This window comes from Diabrotica undecimpunctata, chromosome 7 (assembly GCF_040954645.1).
Source record: "Diabrotica undecimpunctata isolate CICGRU chromosome 7, icDiaUnde3, whole genome shotgun sequence".
Lineage (NCBI taxonomy): Eukaryota > Metazoa > Arthropoda > Insecta > Coleoptera > Chrysomelidae > Diabrotica > Diabrotica undecimpunctata.
The window spans coordinates 30,403,522-30,427,352 of record NC_092809.1 but is presented as its reverse complement, the minus strand read 5'-3'; the positions used below and the strand labels follow the sequence as shown (position 1 = coordinate 30,427,352).

At 33.2% G+C, this 23,831-nt stretch overlaps 1 protein-coding gene across 2 annotated transcripts in view; it reads left to right on the top strand.

The window, feature by feature from the left end:
• Window positions 1-23,831, top strand: part of IP3K1 (inositol-trisphosphate 3-kinase-like protein) — a 404,655-nt gene that overhangs the window by 24,663 nt on the left and 356,161 nt on the right. The window lies entirely within an intron of this gene.

Below are 23,831 nucleotides of genomic sequence, written 5' to 3'. Positions count from 1 at the left end.
TACCATTTTACAATCCGATATCGGATTTGCAGATTGAGTCTTTTACTGGTAACCATGGTTTTTGTTTTCTTTATGTTTATTGTTAAACCAAACTGTTCCCCATTAACGTATGGTCCTAAAGTTAAGTTTTGGGAAAAATTTCAAAAGCATATAACTCTGACCACAATAATCTTATATTTTTATTAAATTATTCAACAATTTAACTTAACTATCCTTATTATAAATCAAAATTCAAATGACAGACAAGGGACCGTTATTTTCGATTTGCCTAATAATTCCCCTGACACGTTACATCATCCTTTGGACGACCTCGGCGTCAATTTCTCTAATTGTTGTATATGTTTGGCGTCTTAACTGTTCCTGATTTTGTGCTTCCCATCCGTTATTATAGACTTTCCGACTTAATATTGCCCAGAACTCTTCAATTGGACGAGCCTGAGGTAGGTTGAGGGGATTGTCTGCTTTCGGTACAAAGGTAAAGTAAATTTTCGACTTGTTGACGAAATGCACTCGCCTTAAGGTTGATCTTCACCCTCGATTAATTTGTTTCTGATCCTAGAGATGGCTCTACTGCGGCATACTACTGTGGTAATTTTTTTAACTTAATCGTAGATTTCTACATGATGACTCTGTAATATTTTCAAACCCTAATATAAATTACAGTTTTCTATCATTATATCCATTGGCTGAGTTGCCAAGTTGTGTAGACAATAGTTTTATCAAATACCTAGTAGACCAAATAAGGAAAGATATCTTTAACAACATCTTTATGTATAATATTTTACTGCTCCGCTGTGTCAATCGGAATATATTAAAGTTACGCATTTGCAAGAACATAATCCACACATATCATTGAAAAATGACACATATTTATTATGTAAACATTTTTATCGACAAAGAGGTACTTAGCGGCGCTATCTGTGAATATCGTATTACCATTAAATTTATACATGCAATCATATATTAGATTTTTGTTGATATAATAGTTAAAAATTAAATAATCTGGTATTATTTAATATTTTAGTGGGATTTATATGAAAAATGGTCAATCGTCAAAAATGTTATTTAAAACATGCGAACATGTATTTCTTTTGGTCTGGTTATTACTGGTTTCAGGTTTGTTATCTTCCTTATTAGTGCGTCTTTTTCTCTTCTTTGTATGTGTCCAAACCATCTCAGTCTGTGTGGATTAATAAATTTCACTATGTCTTCCCCTTCGGTTATATTTCTATTTCTTATTTCATGCTTCATTAGTCTTCTATATTCTCCTTGTTCGGGCTTTATTGGGCTGTTTATTCTTATCATTTTGCTTTTAATAATTCTTACTTTTTCTTTATATTTTACTTTTTATTTATATTTTTATTTTCTTTATATCTATTTTCGTAAGACATATTACTTTCGCTACGTATGCTATCACTGGTCTAATTGCTGCTCTATATATTTTTGTCTTTGTTTTTTGCTGTTTTTTATCTTTAAGTAGTGAATGATATTTCCAAAACACGATGTTCTTCTCTCACCTTGTGTGCGTGGTAGTGTCATGCGTTGGATGTACGATTTGGGGTAGTTGATGCCTATTTAGTTATCACGGTTCTATTTGGTCTAATTAGTTCTTCAGTTTCCGTATTCGACCATTTTATAAAGCCAAATGAGTATGTGAAAAGTGGTATTGCGTATGTGTTTATTGCTTTTACTATGTGCTTGGAATTAAGTTTGCTTTTGAGTATTAGTATCCCAGATTTAGTCATACGGCTCACACTCCATCTAAGGGGAAAATTCACTCATCCCAGATACCTACGGTATCAAAAGGATTGAGCTCTGGTGGGACTCTTTCCGTGTTATCGAGCCCTAGGTGGCTTGGTATGTTGGAGTATCTCCCAAAAATTTTCGTACACATCTGGACGTTGAGAGTACTACAGCTTTCTGCATAGTCTTGTAAAGATGTTCATTCAGACCTAGCTTTTTTATGTTTTCTAGGAGTTTCTTTGGAATTACTCCAGTAGTAGAGAGAATAATAGGTATTGTCTGGGTACTTTCCATTCTCCACTGTCTTTGTATTTGAATTTCCAGATCCCTGTACTTGGCGATTTTTTCGTTCTGTTTAACACGAAGATTATTGTTGTTGGGTATCGCCACATCAATTAATGTTGTTTGTCTCTTTAGTTTATTAACTAGTATGAGATCTGGTCTATTATGTGCCACTGTTTGTTCTGTGAGTACAGTGCGGTCCCAGTATAGCTTGTAGTTGTCATTGTCAAGTATACTCTCAGGAACGTATTGATAATATGGAAGAAGGTTTGTTTGAAGAAGTCCCAGTTTGATAGCTATCTCTTGATGAATGATCTTTCTTACTGAGTCGTGCCATTCCTTATATTCAGTTGCAGCAAATGCCTGACAGCGTCGGTAAGATGTTGGATGGTTTCCTAAGCTTAACATCCATATCGGCATTTGTTATTCTGGACCTGAGGGTCTTTGACGATATATTTCAGGTAATTTTTGGTTTGTATAACCTGATCCTGAATGGCCAGTAGTGAATCTTCTGTTTCAGGGAACATCTTTCCTGACGTCAGCAAATAGTTCGAGGCTATATTGTCGACATGGTCTTGACTGACCTCATTGGGATGTCGCCCGTGCAGAGGTTCACCCATCAAACAGAGTAAGAAATAGGTATGAACCCTGTGACTGTAAGAGAGATGATCGTGAAGATGACTGGAAGTACGGAGGGATGGAATAGTGTTCACAATTACATCCGAGCAGTCATTAAAAAGAAAGAAGAAGAAGAGAAATACCAACCGAGCCAACGACAGAGATAAGATCTAATTACTATTTTAATGGAAATAAGCTGCAATTGAAGGTTAAAATAAGTTTATTGACGTTTGAATCTTTGATCTTTGATCTTGCACTAATAACTTGTTTATACTCCAACAATTAATAGAAAAAAGAATAGTAGTTAGTACCAAAGTACATCTAGCCTTCATCGACCTAGAAAAGGCGTATGATACAGTTCCAAGACTTAAATTGTGGCAACAACTCGACATTAGTCCATACCTTTTAGGAATAATTACAGAAGTATACAGGGAGAACACTACTTACCTAAAAATCGGAAATAGACTATCAGAGCCAATAAAAGTAACTAAAGGACTAAAACAAGGATGCATAATGTCACACTCACTGTTTAATTTATATATTGAGGCAGCCCTCCATAATTGGAAAAACCACTGCCTGGGAATGGGAATACCCATAGGAAATGACGTACTGTTCTCCCTGAACTTTGCGGATGACCAAGTCGTCCTAGCTCAAGATTTTTATGATCTAGAATTTATGATAAAGCGTCTATACAGAGAATATGTAAAATGTGGGTTACAAGTCAGCATGAAGAAAACAGAATATTTAGTTATCAATTCAGATGCAAGGTTTGAAGTGTTGATCGACGAGGACGTGGAAATCAAACAAGTGGAAAAATTTAAATATTTAAGTGCACTCATTGCTAAAAACGGCTTGGGACAAACCGAAATTAAACAGCGAATTACTCAGAGACGTAAAATTGTAGGATGTCTGAACTCCTTATGGTGAGATCGCAACATTTCAAAAAGGAACAAAAAAAGAATAGGGCAAACCATGGTTGAATCAGTTCTTTGTTATGGCTCTGAAGTATGGACAATTGTCAATGCAGACCTGAAGAGAAGATTGTTAGCAGTTGAAATGGATTATTTGAGAAGAAGTGCTAGAACATCAAGCCAGGAAAGGAAGACCAACGCTACAGAAACGGTCATTGACAGAATAGAAAAAAAGAGGTTCAAAATGGTTTGGACACCTATTGAGAATGCCTGACGAACGTTGGCCCCAAAAACTTCACAAATGGATGCCCCCCTGGAAGAAGAAAAAGAGGTAGAACTTGACGCTCATGGAATGAAGGAATTAGAAGAGCGATGGAATCGAAAGGTTTGGAGGAGGAGCATGCCTTAAACCGGCAGGATTGGCGGAGAAGAACGGGAATACGGCGATAGCCGTCTCCAAAATGTATTGTATTTACAAGTTGGCTTATTCCCATTAAAATAGTAATTACTTTAAAAGCCACAAGAAAATAGTTTCAGAACAATAGATAAGATTTAGATAAGAGAAGTGAGTGTTCCAAAAATGTCTTCACCCCACTTTCGGAGTACGGTACGTGCGACAGTCAAATGCACACAAGTAAGAGAGGGTGGTTTTAGTTGGTAGGCAGGATAATAGATACCTGAATCTTTGGCATTGCTATCTTTAGTACTTTAAATTAAACTAAAACCCAAATTTAGGGACCCAAAAATAGGGACTCAAAATGGAGGTAGCATAAAAAAATTACAAACCCCCCCCCCCCCCTCAGACAAATTCTGTGTACGATACTGGTTATGCAAGAAACACTATTCTTATAAATACTAAAATAATTAACTAAAAACGCCTAAATAGGTTTTTAACTAAATAGGTTTTTTATAGATATATGACTTATAAAGTGTAAATTTTATGATATTCTACTTTCAAAATAAAAGTTGCAGTATCTACTATTCTGTAACTCTGTAAGTTTAAGCATGACCGGTTCAAAGTTCAAACCGATAACATTCCTATTAAATTTTGTTGTTATCTGCCAAAGTGTTGTACAAAGTAATCGATATGGCAACCCTGTTAGTGTGACGTTTTGCTTGAAGCGTTTCGAAGCCGAACGTAATGCTATCTATCGATGATAAATACTACCATTGCTTCAGATGGAGCCATCTCCCTACATTATAATTTGAAGGCGGCAGTTCAAGACATAATTCTTGTTTAACGAGATTTTTCATATGTTTAGGAAAAAATATTTAACTTTTTGTTGCAAATATTTTCCACTTTTACAGTTTTATATATGTTGTTACTAAAAAATTTTTCGGTTTCTTACCGGTAACTTTATTATAAGCCGAAACATATTATTTTTTCCTATTGGAACAAAACTGTAAATTCAAAAATTTTCAAAAAATTCATAAGTATTTCTTATAATCATATCTTGATGCTGTAAAAAAAATTAACAAAATCCTATGTTTGGTTTTCCCGCTTTATACTTGGTAAAAAGTAGTTTTTTTGAGTTTTTTCAAAAACGAAAACATGAAGTTTGTTTAAAAGTTGTCAAAATACTTCTAGACATCAAATATACCTTCTCAAATTTTTTCAAATTTTTTGAATTTGGGGTTTGTCTTTTGGGGGGTGCAGATCAACCTTAACGCGCGGCAACATCTCGGAATTCTCTCTAATTGATCCTCTGTGTATTTTGGAGCTTTCCTTCTTTTCCCGTAGATAATATTGTTACTCGATAGGGTCCTGTATACTGTAGTCTTTCCAACATGAAATCTTCTGGCCAGTTTTCGCTGTGAGACCCCAATTTTGTTCTTAGCTGCTTCAATCAGTCTTGCCTCTCTTATATGGTTCAAAATCCGCGGTCGGCCACTTTTACGCAAGTTAACACATGGTATCCCTTCTTCACATTCTCTGATTGTGCGATAAATTGTCGATTTGCTTATGTTTTGATCTCGATAAATATTAACAATATCGACATTCGCCCAACCATATTATAAACACCTCGACGAATATCAATTGTATAAGACATTTTGCAGAGCACAAACCAAAATATTCTGCTTTGTTTATTAAATGTCAATAACTGATGACATTTCAATTCCATTGCCTTCTTTGTTAAATGCATTTTGCTTCTCAATCAGACCAGGTGAAATTTTTCCCAAAACTTTAGGACCATACGTTATCACAAATTTTGTTTAGTAGCGTCTGCAAGTCTTTCTCACTTTCAGCGATAATAACTGTATCGCTGTCATTTTTTAGGTGCTTGTGTAAATAACTCTTCGGAGTATATATTATAGTAATGATGAAAGTACACAGCCTTGTCTCACACCTCTACTTATCTGTTGCACATCTGTACTATTTTCATCTAATGTTACCACAGCCTGTTGATTCCAATAGAGGTTTCTCACTATGTTAATATCATTTTTGTCGAGTCCTTTTTGCTTTACACATTTCATGAGAATGTTATGTTTAACTTTGTCGAAAGCTTTCTCATAGTCTATAAATGAGACGAAAAGATCTTTTTGTTGGTCTCGACATTTTTGAGCAAGAGTTGTGAAACTATACACCAAACTGTCTATTACTCATATCTGCTTCGCACTTTCTGAATATTCTTGCATGTATAATGTATAACCTTTAAAAACGTTTTCAATAATTGTGACATTAAGCTCATTAATCTATAGTCATTACAGTGTTTGGGATTCTTGGTTTTTAGCAGCGGAACAAGGTCGATAGCAGCCATTCTATAGGTATCTCACCAGATTTGTATATGTTGTTAAAGAGGGTATTTATTGCGCTTGTTGCATATAGCATGCTGGACTTTAGATTTTAATATTATTGGAGCTTCCTCCCTATTAATTTGTGTAGGTTCCGTTCTTGTGTCCATGAAAAGATCTTTAATATATTTAGTCCATATCTGTTTTATTTCAATTTTGTTATTAAGTGGTTTATTATTTTTATCAATTAATCGATTTTTTACAAGTATATACGTTGGTTACTAAAAACCCCCAAAATGTTCAACAGATAATCCAAATTAACAACCTTGGAGCACGTCAAAGAATTCAAATAATTGGATCGCTAGTAAACACAACAAACACAAGAAGCAACAAAGTAAAAAGACGCATAGCAATAACAAACAGAACTCTCCATGGTCTTCAGGAACATCTGAGAAATATAAACCTAAAATGTGCAATAAAGCTTAACATATACATTAATAAAACCTGTTTTGGTATATAGTTATATGGTATATAGAGGTATATGAAACATGGACTTTATCCCAAACCGACGAGAGATTGCTTGGTATCTTTGAGAGAAAAATACTTTGTTTCTCTTTAATATTCAAAACAACACATAGGAGAAATCAAAGAACTGGATCTATAAAATACTTTGTGGATGCAACAATTTTTATATGAGGGAAACCCCAAGACCACTACGTGTTGGGATAAATGAGCATGAATCATACATCAAAAACAAAGACTTAACAGATCTCACATATGCAAACATGCCTGGGACAATGGTAATGGAAAGATGCATCAATAGTTAATTATGGAAAAAAACATACTGTAAAAAGAAAAAAATTAAAGTAACAGGCCTTAGGATAGGATAGGATAGGAATATTTTGATCAGGAGATTTAGAACAACAACTTTGATTTGAAATTTTAATTTGAAATTTTAATTTATATTCTATATACCATTGATTTTTAAAGGTTCACGTACGTATAACAAAATTTTGATAATCATTATATGCGATATTTTTTATCGAAGATATTTGAATATATAATGTTGTATCATATATTTTTTTTATTATTCCGGTATTCTTTGGACCTTACCTATCATATGTAAAGCGTAGATATTGAAGCACGAGTATAACCCTGAGATAAGAAAATTAAATAGTGTGATAGAATCATAATTGCATCATTTAAATAAGTTTAATTAATTAATTAATTAGCTAATTAATCTTTTGGCGCACCTCAGACTTTTAATATCGCATTAATATATATATATATATATATATATATATATATATATATATATATATATATATATATATATATATGCTCGTAAAATATGCACGGTCATCCATTTGAGAAAAAAAAAACCGAAATTCCCATTGTCTTATAAGATTGTCAGAATATCTGATAACAACTTAAATACCATTATGACGATTGGCCATATTATACAATGCCGATAAAACAAAATGCATAACTATTCTATTCGCCGTTTCTTAATTTAAGCATTCCAAAAATGATCCTCACATTCTATAATTGAATATCACGATTGTAAAATTTATCGGTATGTTTTTCTGTTGTAAAATTAACCGCAAACAATAGACGAAATAGTTACAAACTAATCGTTAATATAATAAATAAATAACGTGTTGATCAAGCCCACGGTATAAAATATACATATGAATGAACAACACTGTTCATTCATATGTATATTATATACATATGAATGAACATAGGGGATATGCTGGATTTAGGTGTAAATATGTCAGAGAATCATCTTCATCATCCTCAGCCCATAGTCGTCAACTACTGAACATGGGTCTCATCTAAAAATTTCCATTTGGAACTATATTGCGCTGGCGCTGTGGCAATCTCCAGTTGGTACATATCCTCTTTATCTCGTCAGTCCATCTCGTAAGTGTTCTTCTCGGGTTTCATCTGTCCGTTCTTGGTCTCTACTCCAAAATTTTCTTGGTTTATCTATTATCTTCCACTCTAGCGATGTGTCCTGTTCACTTCCATTTAATTTTAGCTGTGTTTTGTAATTTTCTCTATATCACTTCTTTTACGAATTTCTTCATTTCTTCTCTATATCTCAACGTTTTGTCCAACAATGATCGTTCCATTCTACGTTGCGTCAATTGTAATTTACATGCAGATGTCCCTGTGAAAATAAGTTTCTTCGCGGCATATGTAAGAACTGGTAGAGCACATTGATTAAATGCTTTTCTTTTTAAGATAATACGTTCGTCACCTTTAAAAATATCACGCAGTCTTCTATATGCTACCCTTGCAATCTTGCAGTGCCTTTAGAAGTGCGGGTAGTTCGAAGTACCAATATATCAAACGGTTTATGAAATTGTACAAACGTTAGAAATAGTGGTCTATTATATTCTATAGATTTTTCGATCAAGACTTTAATGCATTGTAGATGTTCATTTTATACCGTAGTTGGAGTGAAAACCAACCTGTTTTCTTAGCTGATACTGTTCAAATTTTGTTTCCAATCGATTGATTATTCTGGTGAATAGTTTGTATAGATGATTGAGTAGACAAATCAGCCTGTAATTCTCTACGTTCATGTTGTCTCCCTTTTTATGCTGAAGAATTGAATGGAGTTATTCCAATTTATAGGGAATTTTGACTATACGAGGAGAGATTTAAGGAGTCTTTTCTTTTTTTCAGAAGAGAAGTTCCCCAAGTTTCTCTAATTATTCCGTCATCACCGGACTACTGGTGTTTTTCATTTTTTTTTACATCACCATTTTTACCCCAAGCTGCAAAATTTCTTTTCTGCTTGTCGCCATTTTCCGTCTCATTACCTTCATGCTTATATTTATTTTAAGTATAGTCTGTACATTTTTTTTATGTTTAAATTTCCTAATATCTGTTCTCGCGGCTTTCGATATGTATTTGTGGGCCAATGTCCATATCACTTTGTAACTGCCTTCTCTCTATTATTTTGAGTTGGTAGAAATAAACGGAAGATTTGTTGCATAAATTAGGATGGCGATCTTACTACCATTTAGAGCGTACTAAGTAATGGAATGAATTCCAAGTCGAAGGACCACCCACTAAGGTGGGAAATAACAAGCATTAAACAATACGTAATTTAATGATTAACTTTGTTACTACAACTAAGTTAAGATCTAGCTAAAGTTTTAGCGCAAAGTTTTCTAAACCGCCGATCACTATCCAATTTATACGAGTCCGCGAAACACCACACGAGAACACTGTTACAGTTTAAATATGTTTCTAATAAAATTGTCAGATAAACCAAGGATGTTTTCTTCAGTATTAATATACTTGATTAAGAATGAGCGTTTGTGAAACATATAACCTTTAAACTAAAAGCTATATAACAATAACTAGGTATACTCAATACACGAGAGTCTATAACTCAAACCAGAAATGCGTCGAATTTGATCGAATACTAAAATAACACTAACCTATGTGCTAGAATTGAAAACTCTAACCAAGACGCGACCAGCTAAGCTGGGATACAATTTGATACTGAATACATGACTACTTTCAAATTATCATTGTCTCACCTATCAGAGGTCAGGGGAAATTTCTATTAGGAAGCTGAAACCCCCTTTTAATGATTGCTGACTGGGATTTCCAAGGTACCAGTTTTCAATGGTTTAAAACAGCTTTTGAATCTTTATACCAGAAATTTCTTTGGAATTTGCTAGGAGAAAGTTACCTCGGTAGATTTTACGAAATTAGAAATTGTTTGCTACCAGTGGCGTAGCAACACTTGGATAAATTTTTTTACAGAAATTATTTATCCATGAGTTGTATTTCTAAAGCAATCTTTTCATCTCGTTAAGTCCTTGACAAAATGGCTCTTGTCTGAGTGTGTCAACTATGTGTTTGTTTTCTTATCTACACCGTCTGATGTTATGATGTGTTCAAAAGTGTAGTTATTTACGTGCTCTTCAAATGCTTGTTTATCTTGTGGGCGTGTTTAGTTAAAGTATTTCTTTTTTCGGTAAGATAGTTTCGAAACAAATTCAGATTTCTGCTTTAATCTGGAGCCTTCTAAAAATTGCAAGGCATAGCCAGACGTTGATAAAGACGTTAATAGAGACATGGGGAATCTAAAATTTGCATACCACGACATGTCTCGTCAACTAAGCAGAAATCCTTAACGAATTTGTTTCTTGTACTCATACAGAGTAGATCCGAATAAAATGAAAAAGACAGAAAAGATTTGATTTCACGTTCAAAGCGTCTATGTATCTGTTGATACGTATTTCGACTTAATAAGTCTCATCAGAACAGTTATTCATAGCCGTTCTTAACGTGAAAAATAATCTTCTCTGTCTTATTAGGAAGCAACAATAAAATGGCTTCGTTATGGACGCAATAGCGACATCTGATAGAAAAATCGGTAAGATAGTTTCGAAACAAATTCAGATTTCTGCTTTAATCTGGAGCCTTCTAAAAATTGCAAGGCATAGCCAGACGTTGATAAAGATGTTAATAGAGACATGTTATAATTAGGTTAATATCTCAATGGTCGCTCTAATCATCCTATAATCGTTGTTTGTTGAGAATTTATTATAAACGATAACATCATTTAAATGTACTTTTTGTCTGTAATAAAGGCAGTAAAAGATAAATAAAGATAATAGATCCTTAAAAATCTTTCTGCGAATCTAGAGTATCTCGAATATGAATCCTAAACTTGAAAATTCCAAAAACTGGGCGGTCATTGAGATACACACCAATGAATAAGATTTAAATTAAGGTCATTGAAAAGGTGAAATAATATCAAGACAAATAAAATTACCAAATAAAAAATGGTTCGAATTAAGATGTAGGAACCTTCAAGAAATCTGTAAAACTCATTCTACCATTTAATAGAACGAATTTATTTTTTACGTGAATCATTCCGCAAGTTCATTTAACGAGCATGTTTTTTATTGGCAAAATGAATTATAACTAACAAGCCACTAAATCATAGCGTGATTTAATCAATCAGTACTAAAAATAACACTTGCTCGAATAAGAAAATATTATTTAGTGTATAAAAAACCTTACAGAAGCCTATTAAATTAATTCGATTTACTCGAACGAATTGACATGCTGATGAGTGTAAGGAGAATTTGCGTCACGAGTGTCTTGGCCTTTTTTTGTCGACAGAGCGCCGCAACCTGCATTATAATAGATGAAATTCATTTTTACTATATATACAAAAACAAATAAAAATACTTAATATCATGGACATATTCTCAACATATATATATATATATATATATATATATATATATATATATATATATATATATATATGTATATATATATATATATATATATATATATATATATATATATATATATATATCTAAATTAAGGATCACTCGAAGAGAGGTGTGTTTTCGGTCAAAAGGTGGAGAGAAAAAAGACAAAGAAGGTGGCTACTTCATCTATTTATTGAAGACGTTTCGCTTTCTAATCATAAAGCATCATCAGTTCATCTAAAAAGAACAATATGAAAAACCAAACATCCATAGAAAATTATTATAAGTGTGTTATCTCAAAAAGACATGTAGCAGTCAATGATATTAAATATGTAATATGTACTACGTATATATATATATATATATATATATATATATATATATATAAGTGAGGTTCCTACAGCCTCTGCCATTTCTCACATTTCGACCGCCATCGTTTTCTATCCATCCACTCGTCTTCTTTGATGGCTCTATATCTCATTCTGTGCCGTACATTTTCTTCCGAGGCAACTGAAAGCCTTCACCTTCTTCTTATTTGTTGTGGTATGTAATTTAAAGCTTTCTTTGGTCATCTATCTTCATTCATTCGCTTCACATGACCATACCACACTAGTTGTCTCGTTTCAATTCTGTCCACACTGGAATATACAGTATTTGTCCTCCTAATATCTTTATTCCTGATAAGATCTTTTTGGGATACACCACATGGTCTCCTTAGAAAATCCATTTCTACTACTTCTATTCTTTTTCTATCTTTTTTCGTGATCTGCCAAACTTCTGCCCCATAAGTCATAATAGACTCTACCAAGGTTCGATAGATTGTCAATTTCGTTTCTTATCTAATATGTTTAGACCATAGTAGAGAGTTTAGAATGTTTACCTTTTTTTTTTCCCTGCTTCGTTCTGTTTTCGATGCCTCTTTTGGTAGTGCCTTCTTTAGATATTATAGATCCGAGATATTTATATTCATTGCATATTTTTTGTTTCTAATTTCTAACTCTGGATCTTCTTCGTCATCTCCTATTTATGTGTATATATATGTCTTTGACAAATTCATATTGAGGCCCCATTTTTTCTATTCTTTCTTTAGTTTTCTAAACATGTAGTCCATGTCTTCCTCATCATTCGCTAGGACTACCTGATCATCTGCGAAAAATAAAGTTGTTAGACATTTACCACCGCCTATGTCTATTCCCATTCCGGATACTTGTTTCCTCCACTGCTCTAGCAATGATTTAATATATATTTTAAATAAGGTCGGAGATAGGGGCTTAAACATCCTTGTTTAAGCCCCTTTGTTATTGGAAATGATTCAGATATAAAGTTTCTTTCTTTAACGACACTTCTTGCATTCTTGTATATATTTGCGATAGCATCCACATACTCTCTACTGAGACCTACTTTCGTCAATGTTTGAAACAGTTTTTTCAAAGGTACCGTATCGTATGCCTTTTCTAAATCTACAAACAATTGCCTTCCGTTTTTTGATTACCTGCTGCAGAACGAATATACCATCAGTGCACGATCTTTTGCACGAAATCCATTTTGTTCTTCTATATCTTCGTGTTCTGTCTACGTCTACATATTCTCAAAATGAAATAAAAAATTTAAAGGAAGAAAAACGCCAAAATTTCTGTCACAACATGAGAATTAATCCGAGAAATGTTCGGCTTTAATTAATAATACAAGGAAAGATAGATGATAGACCAGTGCCTAGAAAACGCCGAATTTATGTTCTTAAAAATCTGCGTGTTATATGTCGTGACATGCAGAAGTCACGCAGCTGCCACTGCAAGAAGAAAATTCTCAAAACGTGGTCGTCAATTACCATCAACAATTAGAAACGCACATTCTCTACCCAATTTCATTTCAATTCCCTCCTTCCTCGCCATGCACATGAAGGATATGTAAATTCATCGGGGTATTTTAAAGCAAGAAGAATCCTGAATATATCATGGACCGAGCATGTAACAAACAACGAAGTCATGAGAAGAATCAACAAAAGAAGGGAAGTATTGGAAACCATCAAGACACGAAAGCTGCAATACCTGGGGCATGTTATGCGTAATGAGAGATACAACCTACTTCAATTGATTATCCAAGGGAAAATCCAGGGCAAGAGAAGTGTAGGAAGAAGAAGAATCTCATGGTTGCGTAACTTGAGGGAATGGTACGGATGCACATCAATTGAACTATTCAGAGCAGCAGCATCTAAGATCAGAATAGCCATGATGATTGCCAACCTCCGTCGCGGAGATGGCACGTGAAAAAGAAGATTTTAAAGCCGACTCAACGGATACGAAAATGTCTTTTTATAGAAAAATCTACTTTCTTTTTGTTTATAATGTAAGTACTTTGCCACTGTTACACTGAGGCGGTCACTAATCCTTTAAAGCGGGGCGGATCTGATTAATGGTGGCATTCTGATTGTTGCAGGAAAAGTTGTGTGATAACTTCACTAATAATAATTAACTTATCCTCCCTCTAAAAATCGAAAAAATTAAAATAATATTTAAAAATTACTAATAACGTCTTTTTTTCTATTTTCCTTTCTTAACTTTAAAAAGATTCATTTTGGAAAAAGTCGTAATGAAATAAATCAGCAACAATTAAATTTTCTATTAGATACGACTGGTTAAAAATATTTTTAGCAATAAATATAAAAGGGGGGGGGATAAGCCTTTTCTTATTCAATGTTTTTCAATCACTTAGAACCTTTATAGTTGGCCTAGAAAATCTTCAAAATTTTTAATGCAATTCTATAAATTAATTCTAATAACCTAATAATAATAATCTCCCGTTTTTATACCGCTTCGCGGCTTTGGGAGTATAGCAGGGTAGTCTGCTATATCTAGGGCCTACGGTATACAAGGAAGGTAACATGGCCAGTGCTACGTTTCAACCGCCTATTATTACCCCTGGTTTTACCCAAGGTACTCATTTTATTCAGGCTGAGTCGACCTGGGGCCTATAGACATTTTTAAAAATGTCTAGTTATTCTTGCCGGCGGTAGGATTCGAACTCCGGACCACCGGCATGCGAGGCAAGCATCCTACCGCTTGCGCTACGCAGACCCTTTTTAATAACCTAAAATATTTAAATATTATGGTTGTATCGGATTAAGTCAAAGTTATTGGTTGTAATGAAAATCACATTTTTAACTAACTAATATTTGATGTTTCGAATTCCACTCCGAAAATCATCGTTTTCAAAAAAGATTAATATACAAATTCTGGAAATGTGTAATCAAAGTTTTTTTATTGGTTATGTCATCTCAAAATTGACATGCTTGATCTCGATCTTGTAGGCAAACAGCATGTTATGGCTGAACAAAACTTGAGGGTGGTGTTTTTACCCTAGTAATATCAAATTATGACAGTTTTGTGTATTTTGTGTTATATGTTTTTGAAAAAAACTCTATTGTAACGTAAATTGAGCATAAAATATGGAAAGTTAGCAACATCATACTACATCAGGTAAATTAAGATTCAATCTGAAACTGGCTGTTTCCCGAGAATCCACTACCTCCCCGTGTGTATTGTGTTTATAGATAAGTTTAAATATGTGTTTATGTGTATTGTGTGCTGCATGTGTGTTGTGTGTAAGATTGTAGTACCTCCTATTACTCCGCTATTGTTGGTATATTCTTGGTGTTGACTTCTTTTAGTATTGGCAACCAAAGCCTTCTACATTCTGCTGATGGGTTTGCTACACATTTGTCTTCGCTGAGCAAGTTTGTGCCCTAGATCTTGCGGAAAATGATAGAACAAGGTTTGAATTTAAATTTAGGTCCTTGGTAAATTTAAAAATAATTTTTTACGTGTGTTTTTGAGCTTGAAAATAGTAATTTTACGTTTTTCTCAGTTTTAAATTATTTATAACTCGAAAGCGATTAAGTTTACAGAAAAACTACAAAAGTCTTATTTTATTCAGAATGATCCAATTAATTTAAAAAAAAAAATTGTCCGGGCCGAAAAAATTTATTGTTACAATTTGTTTAAAAATAAATTGTTTAAAAAAATTTGAACCATTTTTCGCATGGGCGACCTCTTGAACCTTGTTTTGGGGACTAATGTCTAGAGCCTGACCCACTACTCGGTGCAGACTTGCGCAGTTCATTGCTTTACATTTCTGAATGTGTCAATGGGGTTTATGTGTATTGTTGGTTGCGAACATTTTTTCTTATAAATTAATAATAGTATAATTTCATAATAAGATCAAAATTGAACTAAACTTTTTGCGCATTTTTTCCAATAACAATTTGTTATTTTATGTACAGGATGTTGACTGATTAGGTTAGGTTAGGTTAGGTTATAGGATACAGGTTATATTAGTTACTATGATACCAATTTTCTTATTTTAAATGAAACATTGGTTATATCATAAAATTTTTGGATTCTGCACAAAATTCCCAGAACTTTTATATATTGCATGTTATAGTTTTAATTAAGTTATTTTAGGATACAGGGTGGTTAATAAATAGATCACTCTCTGTGTGTCTCCTTATGACTTTAAAAGGTTCTAAAAATAAATTCAATAAAGAAGAGGGAGTCCACTGTCGTATCTTAACTTGTTTTTAATAATGTATATATGTACTCTAAGATATGTACCTATATTCTTTTAAAATACATATGTCAAATAAATTAAATCTGCCAATACTTTTACCAGATGTCATATGGAATGTACATAGGTAGGTATTTTAAAGGTTAAACATTTAAAAGTTAATATAGAAGGGATTGTGTATTTAATACATTGTATATTAAAAACAGTTAAATAAAAGCATGGCATGCCAATAGATTAAAGTTTTTTGAATTTTGTGTAGGATACAATAATTAAATAATATACCTGGTGTTCCATCTAAAATAATAATGTTGGCATCAGTATTTACATGACATCACATTATGTACAACACATTTTTATTGGAAATATATGCGCAACAAAAAATATTAATTGACGAGCAAATCCATCATGGGCATGATCCATCATTTAATAAATAAACTTTATATAACTGTGCTGTATAATGCATTTCGAAACGGACAAATTATTCATTTATAGATATTACAAAAAAAAGGTCTCTAAAACGTTTTTGAGCAGGCCAAAAAAATTCACATTATAAGGCATGAATGAATCAAAAAAATAAATGTTCAAAAAGAAAACACAGAACTGTGAACGATAGAAATAATCGAAAATTTATTAGTGTAGTCTGTAACTGTAACAAACAAGACAAGAAAACACTAAGTTGTCACGTCACTAAGACGTCATACGTAAGTCTGTCAGTAATTTCCCCGATTAAAATTCATACTAGGCAACTTACATTACGCGGCTCAGAGTAGTGGGTCAGGCTCTAGACCAGTGGTGCTCAAAGGGTCGATCGAGATCGACCGGTCGATCGTCAAAGTTTTTGAAGTCGATCGCGATTCACGGAGAAAATACGGGGACTTATCTCTTCCTCTTCACCCGAAAGTTGCGATAATGCCGATTCGGCATATCAGCATTCACAGATAAATTATTTAAACTGCGAGTGTGCTGTATCGGCATTGTATTTCTGTTAGACAAGCATTAACCATTCATTACTAGGTTATTACTAGTAAAACATTTTAGTTATATATTATTTACACTAATATTTGAAACTGGATATAAGTGCCGCGAACAAGAGTAAAACATACTGTTTCCTATGGTGAAAGATAAGTGTGTTAGTCTTGTTTGTCGGTCTTTGTCGGCCTTGTAAATGCAGAAATTTAGAACAACATTATAAAACTTCGCATAAAAACTATGAAAATGGCTTTCCGCAAAACAATTTGTTTAGAAAACGGAGAGTGTAAGACTTGAAACGTACCTAATTTAAAGACGGAACAATCAATGTTCACTAGGCCGGTTAAACAGTCAGTAGCTGAATCAATTGCGTCGTTCAAAATTTCTTATATATTGGCACAACATAAAAAACCATTTGAAAGTGGAGAGGTAGTGAAGGAAGCATTCATTGAGGCTGCGAATATATTATTTGAGGACTTCAAAAATAAAACAGATATTATGTCTGCCATCAAAGAAGTCCAGTTATCACGTCCAACGGTTACTAGACGTATCGAAATCATCATCAAAGATTTGGAAAGCCAAGTTAAAAGTGATGTTATGAAGTATATGTACTTTTCTTTGCAATTTGAGAAGTCAACCGATATGACTGATACCGCCCAGTTGTATATTTTCATTCGGATGGTATTTTCTGACATGTTGGCTAAAGAAAAATTGCTAACAATGCTGCCTCTGAAAGAAAAAAAACTGGCGGAGAAGATATATACAACGTTTTTATAAATTTTGTGAAACAATAGGAGCTACCGATTTACAAACTCGTGTGTATTACAACAGACCGAAGTACCGGTTTACAAAGCAGACTAAAAATCTAAAAATTAAAAGAATAACGCAGAAAACGCAAAAAATCGCCGATATAATTTAATTAACTTATGAAATGCCATTAGTGTCAAAATTTCATAACAGTGGAGTAAACTTGCCTGACGTTGGACCAATTACAAACAAACATTGCGCCGCGGTAAATTTGAATTACTCCTCCTGGTTTAACAACAGGGTACAGCAGTCGACCTTCGGACGCTTGCGGTTAATGTGGTAGATCCCATGCAGTAAAAGTCTGAGCATCACTGCTCTAGACATTAGTGTTTTGGGGTATCGCAATGAAAGTGATTATGTGAAAAAATCTGATAAGAATATTTTTCCAAACGAACCCGAGCTTTTCGCCTTCGTCTAATGTAAATGTTTATGATTTGGCAATCATTTCTATTTTAATGGATTGATTCGAAAAAAATTAGACACATTAAATTTTCATACCAGATTATTTGCTGTTATAAATAAAAACATACTTAATTGCTTTGAATACTTCTACCGTAGGTGTTTGTATACGGGGTCCTGTAACGGACATTCATATTTCTAATTTTATTTACAATATGTTTGTTGTTATCGTGTCTATCATATATTTGGCCCAAACAACCTTAAGTGATATGTAAGGAGTTTTTTAAATAATATATTAATTAGCGTTCTCGTACTTAAAATTTTGATGGGTGCATAATTTTATGCAACAGGTATACGTTTTGAATTTAACTAGTCCTAACCAATATCTAACTTTAACGTCCGAATTAGGCCATCGTTCTAACCCAGTCTTCTACGCGTTAGAGGAAGTTGGCTTACACCAAGATCCAGGATACTCTAGGAGTTTATGGCTTCGGAAGCTTCAAAAGCTTTTTCAACAGAATCACTTTGATCTGGTTCGGTTGGATAAACGCTGATTTAAGGGCTTCCTTTTTTTAATAGTCACAACCGGCACTAACATATAGAAACTCATAAGATTAATTAGGAGGTATTTTGCTGTTATACTCTTAACCACTAGACTTATCTTAGACTCAAACGCAACTAAAAAACTTGTCATTGAAAGGTTTGACGTCAACAGACAACTTTTTTGGAAAAAAAAGATACAACAAAAGATATAGGCTAAATTAAAATGGGTTAATAAACAAAAAAGTTATTGCAAACTAACAAATTGCCAACAACAAAATCGCTGTTTTTGAATATTGTTAATAACTATTTTATTGTTTATTAAAATTGGTTTGAATGTACCTGACCTTTAAGATCTTATCCCGTTTGAATTGTGTGCAAAAGATGGGTGAGATCGGTTGAATAGTTTTTGCAAAATTTAATTTGTTTATAAGATGTTTTGAAAAATGAGCCAATTTCTAAGGCCGGTCCAGATAATTTGACTGAATGTATCTCAAAAATCCGGGCTTATTTTCTTTGTTAAGACGTATAACCTATAAAAAAAATACATTTATGTGCACACAAAATTATTTAATAATAAATATTACTTTTTAACATTGTAAAAATTTACAATAACTCCGTAGATAACAATTTGATACTGTTGATAAATATTATTTATTTGATATAATTATATTTTAAATAAATAATTAAAAAAATATCAATAAAAAGCGACTTTAGAAAAGGTTTTGCACATACCTTAGTTATTAGCTGCTTTGATTTGGACAATTTTGCAATAAAAATACGATAAATGTTATTATTTTAACGTTTTACCCCAGTTTAAAATAAGAAAAAGCAAATTTAGTCCAGTAGAACCCGAGATATGTCATTTTTTTCCTATCGCTTTATCTTGAAACTGTGTTAGATTTTTTAAGCAGGGCTGGCCCTTCATTCGGCTAGCCCCACTCCTTTTACTCTAGTCGAAACGAAAATTAGAGTATGTTTCAGGCGTAGTGGCGGAAATTACTAGGAACAGTAAAGCCTCACCAAACAAAGCAGTGGCGTTACAAAAAATACTTATGATTTAAATCAAATTGTTAAAGATAGGTACAGACAATTTATTAAAAAATAATATTAGGATATATTTTTGGCAATATTGTACCACATTTTAATACATACTATTATAATATATCACATACATATATTGTCTGTATGTGAAACCATATGGCGGGAGTTTTAAAGAAACATGTCCACATTCTTGCAGCACTTTGTCAAATTTATATTGAATAGGATCTTGTTTGTATCTTTTGATGATTTCATACAATTGCGGTTTTAACATTGACGTTGCAAATGGTAAATTTTTTTCTGTCAACCAAGATATCATATCCATTTTTTAGAATTGCTAGGTGTACGGGTAGGTGCTTTATTAATTTGTACATTGTAATATGACGCATTATCAGTAACAACAACAGATCCAACAGGCAAATTGGGGATTAACTGTTCTTTCTTCCATTTTTCATAATTTTCTGAATTCATATCATCATGTTAATCTTCTGTCTCATCTCCTGACCTAAAAATCAAAAGGGCATTCTGTATAAAACCCATCTCCCCACCACCATGTACGATAACCAACCTACTTCCGTTTGAAGTGTTTTTGAACAATCCTTTGCCACTGTCATCTGTGCAGCTATTTGGCGTAGTGTGTCCTGCATGCACATAGGTTTCATCAACATATTCAATTGAGTTACCTTCACTTCTGTAATATTTAATTTTGTCTAAATATTTAATGCGTAAAGCACGAATATCATTCCGTTTAATTGATAAACATTGATTTATCTTTTGTTTTCTTCCATTTAAATCCCAAATCTTTCACAATTCTGTAGAGAGAACTCACACTTCCAGTCCACTCGTACACCTCTTCAAGTCTTTTCTGCAAAAGCTTCAAGGATACACGACAACGTTCAGTCTTAAGGTGGGTACACATATGCGAGTCGAACTGTTTGCGAACTGCTCGTGAGCTGTTCGCGAAGAGTTCGTTGAAAATATGTTTATGTTCAGGCTATCCAATACCCTAAGTATCTAATAACAAACCGAGAATTAATTTACTTCGTTATTCTAAACATTTCGGTATTTTGTTTAGATTATCTGTTATTAATTTCTCTGGTTACTTTTGAATAAGCCGCGCCCGTTCAGCAATTTTGTTTAACCGAATGATCTCATCACACACTTAGCAGAAACAATTTATAGTTCTGCGAACATTCTTTGTGTTTGTCCCAAAAACCGACAGGCTGTGGTTCCTGACGAGCAACGAACGAACAGCTCGCAAGCGGTTCGTCCCGTCGTACAAATTAACGAATATAGCGTTCACAAACGGTTCGCGAACAGTTCTGCTCGCATATGTGTACCCGCCTTTATGAAAACAATTGAATGGGATTTATAATGAACTGTTTGTCATACTCCCTCAAGTCTGTCACGGTTGCCTTCCTTTAAGCAAGTGTTGTAGCTGGAAATGTTAGTGTATTATTTGACTCTGCGTTTGTTAACATACTCGCTTCTTGAATTATCCTTTCTACTGTACGTAAAGATACTCCAGTAGCTTCACTCGCACGTTGTTTAATACTGGTTCGATTATCTTCAGGAAATAGTATTTGCATATATTTAAATACATTGTAAACTATTCCTTTGGATTCTGGTGTCAATCTGATCTGTTTACTCGTACTACACTTAATCATCTCCATTCTACAAAATAGTTGTAATACGCGTGGTAGCACCTTTCTTGTTTAGACTCGACAACATAATGAGACTAAATTACGAACTCGTTCGAAATCCAGTGACTAGAAATTCTCAGACATAATTCTTATCAGTTTTTTGTATGTTCTTAACGAGTCGTTAAGGAGTCATTAATAATGACTTCATAATTACGGTTTTAAGGTAACTGATACTAAATTAGAAATTAACTTTTACGAAACTTTATAGAGTATCAATTATTAAAGATGCTATTATAACAAACAAAAAGTTTGGTATCTATAATAATTTCTGTGTACAATCAAACTTCATTTATTATTTAAGTGAGTAATAATTTTATAATTAGTGCTATTTCAAATAATTTAATTTTTTTAATATTGCAACGCCACTGCATGGGTCTGATCATAGATATTCTATTGTCTGCGCGATTAATTTCGTGGAAGCGATCGCCACTCGATTTGAAATAAGCTGTATCTTCGTTTACAACACTCCTGTTTAACACAATAACAAACACGATAAGACGCTTAATTTCAGTTACATAAACAAATTTTAACAAAGAATAAAAAAGTTATTAACAATATTCAAAAACAGCGATTTTGTTGTTAATTTTGCAATAACTTTTTTGGTTATCATCCAATTTTAATTTAGCATATACCATTTTGTGTATCTTTTTTTTCTGAAAAAATTGTCTGTTGACTTCAAATCTCTAAATAGACAAGTTTTTAAGTTATGAGCAAAATTATGAGTTTGGCGTTTTGAGTCTTTTTGTAATATCTTATACTACACATTTCAACTGTCAAATCCGTCTATACAGTCATGACGAAAAAATTATTATTTTGTATTATTTTGATTGGTCTATTAACAGGTTGACTGCCAGGCGGTCGTATACGACCGACAGTTCAATAAGTACTTCATACCACGATGGTCGTATGCGACCTGTTTGATGCGGTCTGTGATATAGTTCCTGTTTTGCCAGAGGTTCTAGAGAGAAGCGGAGTTATCGCAGCATTAGACCGCTGTGGCATACAGTCGTCGCATATACATATCGATATCAGTCTTCATTTGGGCAAAATAGGGGAGACTGAATTGATATCGAAATCTTGACATATATTTCTTTATTTTGAGTAAAAATATAATATTCATTCCAAACTAAATAACATATTAAAGTTAAATAAAAACATGAACTAAATTAAAAATTATTAGTTATTTGGAATGTTTGTATTAACAGTCTCAACAAAAGTGTGGTTACTACTTTTTTGACCAGATTTTTTGTTATGTTTCACCAAATCTTCTCTTCGTAGCAACTTTTACAGTATTTTTTTCATTTTATTAAAAAGTCCTTAATTTTTCACCAAAGTATGAATTAGCATCGATCTCCTTGTCATTCGTATTTGTTGTTGTTCCTCTTTGGAATAATTCTGTGCCTCTATGTTCTCTTCATAATTTAGGAGCAAGTTTCTTACAAGCTCTCTTAATTTAGCTATTTTCATCTTTTTATCGGCTACTTGGTTGAAAATAATGTAAAATTTACAACTGATGTTCCAATAAGAAATTTTACAGCGAGCTTTCTGTATTATTTCAGTGGTTCGTATTATAACTTGCCATTAGGTCTTACTGATCAATTGAGGACTTTGCCTCATTGTATTTCACTTCAGTGTATTCTAAACGACTTCGTCGTTTAATTGCTAATTAAAGTTTTGGTAAAGTGTCTAGTAGGTAGTAACAAGACATCTCTTTTATCTTTCCACTTCAAAACGCAGATACCTCTCTTTCTTTTTCCAACCCGAACGTTTCTCATTTTTTCAATTTTTTATTTAGTACTTCTTTTTGGATTCCACGACGATTTACTCTTAGCATCCCAATATAGTGCATTTTCTTGTCAAGTAAAATGTTAGCTAATTCGAGGCTTGTATAGTAGATTTTAGCTACTATCGTACTTCCTGAATTCAAAAGGCGTTCTGATAGGTTAATCACTACATTTGTTGGTACATAAGCATTACCTTTATGTTTCTCCTTACGTGCATAAATCCTTATATTAACTTCATACTTATTCGTTTTTTGTGGTATGTACTGCTTTATTACTAGCCGGCCTTGGAAAGGAATAACAGACTCATCAATACAGAATATACGCCCTGGTGTATAAACTGCTTGAAAGTTTTTGACAAGTTTATCTAGCAGTGGTTTTACTTTGTGCAAGCGATCACCATCTGGACACGTCCAAGTTCCATCTGAACCTTGAAACTCTCAAAAATGTTCGTACTAATAAATAAAAGTGTATTGTTCA